This window comes from Pecten maximus, chromosome 5 (assembly GCF_902652985.1).
Source record: "Pecten maximus chromosome 5, xPecMax1.1, whole genome shotgun sequence".
Lineage (NCBI taxonomy): Eukaryota > Metazoa > Mollusca > Bivalvia > Pectinida > Pectinidae > Pecten > Pecten maximus.
Window position 1 is genome coordinate 49984099 of NC_047019.1, and position 6080 is coordinate 49990178.

Here is a 6080-nt window from a genome sequence, read left to right on the forward strand (position 1 = left end):
ACTGATTAACTTCGACCTCTACGTGGACGTTCTAACTGATTAACTTCGACCTCTAGGTGGACGTTTTAACTGATTAACCTCGACCTCTATGTGGACGTTATAACTGATTAACCTCGACCTCTAGGTGGACGTTCTAACTGATTAACCTGGACCTCTAGGTGGACGTTCTAACTGATTAACCTCGACCTCTACGTGGACGTTATAACTGATTACCTCGACCTCTACGTGGACGTTCTAACTGATTACCCTCGACCTCTACGTGGAACGTTCTAACGATTAACCTCGACCTCTAGGTGGACGTTCTAACTGATTAACCTTCGACCTCTATGTGGACGTTCTAACTGATTAACTTCGACCTCTACGTGGACGTTCTAACTGATTAACTTCGACCTCTAGGTGGACGTTTTAACTGATTAACCTCGACCTCTACGTGGACGTTCTAACTGATTAACCTCGACCTCTAGGTGGACGTTCTAACTGATTAACCTCGACTTCTAGATGGATGTTCTAACTGATTAACCTCGACCTCTATGTGGACGTTCTAACTGATTAACTTCGACCTCTACGTGGACGTTCTAACTGATTAACTTCGACCTCTAGGTGGACGTTTTAACTGATTAACCTCGACCTCTATGTGGACGTTATAACTGATTAACCTCGACCTCTAGGTGGACGTTCTAACTGATTAACCTCGACCTCTACGTGGACGTTATAACTGATTAACCTCGACCTCTACGTGGACGTTCTAACTGATTAACCTCGGTCTCTACGTGGACGTTCTAACTGATTAACCTCGACCTCTACGTGGACGTTATAACTAATTAACCTCGAACTCTACGTGGACGTTCTTACTGATTAACCTCGACCTCTACGTGGACGTTCTAACTGATTAACCTCGACCTCTACGTGGACGTTCTAACTGATTAACCTCGACCTTTATGTCGACGTTATAACTGATTAACCTCGACCTCTATGTGGACGTTCTAACTGATTAACTTGGACCTCTACGTGGACGTTATAACTGATTAACCTCGACCTCTACGTGGACGTTCTAACTGATTAACTTGGACCTCTACGTGGACGTTCTAACTGATTAACCTCGACCTCTACGTGGACGTTCTAACTGATTAACCTCGACCTCTAGGTGGACGTTCTAACTGATTAACCTCGACCTCTACGTGGACGTTCTAACTGATTAACCTGGACCTCTACGTGGACATTCTCACTGATTAACCTGGACCTCTACGTGGACGTTCTAACTGATTAACCTCGACTCTAGGTGGACATTCTAACTGATTAACCTCGACCTCTATGTGGACGTTCTAACTGATTAACCTCGACCTCTACGTGGACGTTCTAACTGATTAACCTCGACCTTTACGTCGACGTTATAACTGATTAACCTCGACCTCTATGTGGACGTTATAACTGATTAACCTGGACCTCTAGGTGGACGTTCTAACTGATTAACCTGGACCTCTAGGTGGACGTTCTAACTGATTAACCTCGACCTCTACGTGGACGTTATAACTGAATAACCTCGACCTCTACGTGGACGTTCTAACTGATTAACCTCGACCTCTACGTGGACGTTCTAACTGATTAACCTCGACCTCTAGGTGGACGTTCTAACTGATTAACCTCGACCTCTATGTGGACGTTCTAACTGATTAACTTCGACCTCTACGTGGACGTTCTAACTGATTAACTTCGACCTCTACGTGGACGTTCTAACTGATTAACCTCGACCTCTAGGTGGACGTTATAACTGATTAACCTCGACCTCTAGGTGGACGTTCTAACTGATTAACCTGGACCTCTAGGTGGACGTTCTAACTGATTAACCTCGACCTCTACGTGGACGTTATAACTGATTAACCTCGACCTCTACGTGGACGTTCTAACTGATTAACCTCGACCTCTACGTGGACGTTCTAACTGATTAACCTCGACCTCTAGGTGGACGTTCTAACTGATTAACCTCGACCTCTATGTGGACGTTCTAACTGATTAACTTCGACCTCTACGTGGACGTTCTAACTGATTAACTTCGACCTCTAGGTGGACGTTTTAACTGATTAACCTCGACCTCTACGTGGACGTTCTAACTGATTAACCTCGACCTCTAGGTGGACGTTCTAACTGATTAACCTCGACTTCTAGATGGATGTTCTAACTGATTAACCTCGACCTCTATGTGGACGTTCTAACTGATTAACTTCCGTTCTAACTGATTAACTTCGACCTCTACGTAGACGTTCTAACTGATTAACTTCGACCTCTAGGTGGACGTTTTAACTGATTAACCTCGACCTCTATGTGGACGTTATAACTGATTAACCTCGACCTCTAGGTGGACGTTCTAACTGATTAACCTGGACCTCTAGGTGGACGTTCTAACTGATTAACCTCGACCTCTACGTGGACGTTATAACTGATTAACCTCGACCTCTACGTGGACGTTCTAACTGATTAACCTCGACCTCTACGTGGACGTTCTAACTGATTAACCTCGACCTCTAGGTGGACGTTCTAACTGATTAACCTCGACCTCTATGTGGACGTTCTAACTGATTAACTTCGACCTCTACGTGGACGTTCTAACTGATTAACTTCGACCTCTAGGTGGACGTTTTAACTGATTAACCTCGACCTCTACGTGGACGTTCTAACTGATTAACCTCGACCTCTAGGTGGACGTTCTAACTGATTAACCTCGACTTCTAGATGGATGTTCTAACTGATTAACCTCGACCTCTACGTGGACGCTCTAACTGATTAACCCCGACCTCTACGTGGACGTTCTAACTGATTAACCTCGACCTCTAGGTGGACGTTATAACTGATTAACCTGGACCTCTAGGTGGATGTTCTAACTGATTAACCTGGACCTCTACGTGGACGTTCTAACTGATTAACCTCGACCTCTAGGTGGACGTTCTAACTGATTAACCTCGACCTCTACGTGGACGTTCTAACTGGTTAACCTCGACCTCTACGTGGACGTTCTAACTGATTAACCTCGACCTCTACGTGGACGTTCTAACTGGTTAACCTCGACCTCTACGTGGACGTTCTAACTGATTAACCTCGACCTCTACGTGGACGTTCTAACTGATTAACCTCGGTCTCTACGTGGATGTTCTAACTGATTAACTTGGACCTCTACGTGGACGTTCTAACTGATTAACCTCGACCTCTAGGTGGACGTTCTAACTGATTGCCCTCGACCTCTACGTGGACGTTCTAACTGATTAACCTCGACCTCTAGGTGGACGTTCTAACTGATTAACCTCGACCTCTACGTGGACGTTCTAACTGATTAACCTCGACCTCTAGGTGGACGTTCTAACTGATTAACCTCGACCTCTAGGTGGACGTTCTAACTGATTAACCTCGACCTCTAGATGGACGTTCTAACTGATTAACCTCGACCTCTAGATGGACGTTCTAATTGATTAACCTCGACCTCTAGATGGACGTTCTAACTGATTAACCTCGACCTCTAGATGGACGTTCTAATTGATTAACCTGGACCTCTACGTGGACGTTCTAACTGATTAACCTCGACCTCTAGGTGGACGTTCTAACTGATTAACCTCGGTCTCTACGTGGACGTTATAACTGATTAACCTCGACCTCTACGTGGACATTCTAACTGATTAACCTCGACCTCTACGTGGACGTTATAACTGATTAACCTCGACCTCTACGTGGACGTTCTAACTGATTAACCTCGGTCTCTACGTGGACGTTCTAACTGATTAACCTGGACCTCTACGTGGACATTCTAACTGATTAACCTGGACCTCTACGTGGACGTTCTAACTGATTAACCTCGACCTCTAGGTGGACGTTCTAACTGATTAACCTCGACCACTAGGTGGACGTTCTAACTGATTAACCTCGACCTCTAGGTGGACGTTCTAACTGATTAACCTCGACCTCTACGTGGACGTTCTAACTGATTAACCTCGGTCTCTACGTGGACGTTCTAACTGATTAACCTCGACCTATAGACCCCCTGTTTACAAAATACAATGGATTGTATTTCTTACTGTTAAAGGAAAGCAATGTATGAGCAAATGAACAAAACGATTTACTTGAAGATTTTCCAAAGTTGCAGAATAATTGCCTTGTCAATCTATGTCGAATCTAAATAATATCAAGTTCTCAAATGTGGAACGGGTTAATTCCGACGGAACTACCAGACGCTGTACGTTAACTCCCTAAGGAACCATCACACACAGCACGTTAATTCCAACAGAACCACCAGACACAGCACGTTAATTCTAACAGAACCACCAGACACATCACGTTAATTCTAACAGAACCACCAGACACAGCACGTTAATTCCAACAGAACCACCAGACACATCACGTTAATTCTAACAGAACCACCAGACACAGCACGTTAAATCCAACAGAACCACCAGACACATCACGTTAATTCCAACAGAACCACCAGACACATCACGTTAATTCTAACAGAACCACCAGACACAGCACGTTAATTCTAACAGAACCACCAGACACATCACGTTAATTTTAACAGAACCACCAGACACAGCACGTTAATTCTATCAGAACCACCAGACACAGCACGTTAACTCTAACAGAACCACCAGACACAACACGTTAATTCTAACAGAACCACCAGACACAGCACGTTAATTCCAACAGAACCACCAGACACAGCACGTTAGATCTAACAGAACCACCAGACACAACACGTTAATTCTAACAGAACCACCAGACATAGCACGTTAATTCCAACAGAACCACTAGACACAGCACGTTAATTCCAACAGAACCACCATACACATCACGTTCATTCCAGCAGAACCACCAGACACTACAAGTTAATTCCCACAGAACCACCAAACACAGCACGTTAATTCCCTAGGAACCACCAGACACAGCACGTCAATTCCAATAGAACCACCAGACACAGGACGTTAATTCCCACGGAACCACCAGACACAGCACGTTAATTCTAACAGAACCACCCGACACAGCACATTTATTCTAACAGAACCACCAGACACAGCACGCTAATTCTAATAGAACCACCAGACACAACACGTTAATTCCAATAGAACCACCAGACACTACACGTTAATTCTAACAGAACCACCAGACACAGCACGTTAATTCCAACAGAACCACCAGACACAGCACGTTAATTCCAATAGAACCACCAGACACAGCACGTTAATTCCAACAGAACCACTAGACACAGCACGTTAATTCCAACAGAACCACCAGACACAACACGTTAATTCCAACAGAACCACCAGACACATCACGTTAATTCTAACAGAACCACCAGACACAACACGTTAATTCTAACAGAACCACCAGACATAGCACGTTAATTCCAACAGAACCACTAGACACAGCACGTTAATTCCAACAGAACCACCATACACATCACGTTCATTCCAGCAGAACCACCAGACACTACAAGTTAATTCCCACAGAACCACCAAACACAGCACGTTAATTCCCTAGGAACCACCAGACACAGCACGTCAATTCCAATAGAACCACCAGACACAGGACGTTAATTCCCACGGAACCACCAGACACAGCACGTTAATTCTAACAGAACCACCCGACACAGCACATTTATTCTAACAGAACCACCAGACACAGCACGCTAATTCTAATAGAACCACCAGACACAACACGTTAATTCCAATAGAACCACCAGACACTACACGTTAATTCTAACAGAACCACCAGACACAGCACGTTAATTCCAACAGAACCACCAGACACAGCACGTTAATTCCAATAGAACCACCAGACACAGCACGTTAATTCCAACAGAACCACTAGACACAGCACGTTAATTCCAACAGAACCACCAGACACAACACGTTAATTCCAACAGAACCACCAGACACATCACGTTAATTCTAACAGAACCACCAGACACAACACGTTAATTCTAACAGAACCACCAGCCACAGCACGTTAATTCCAACAGAACCACCAGACACAGCACGTTAATTCTCACGGAACCACCAGACACAGCACGTTAATTCTAACAGAACCACCAGACACTACACGTT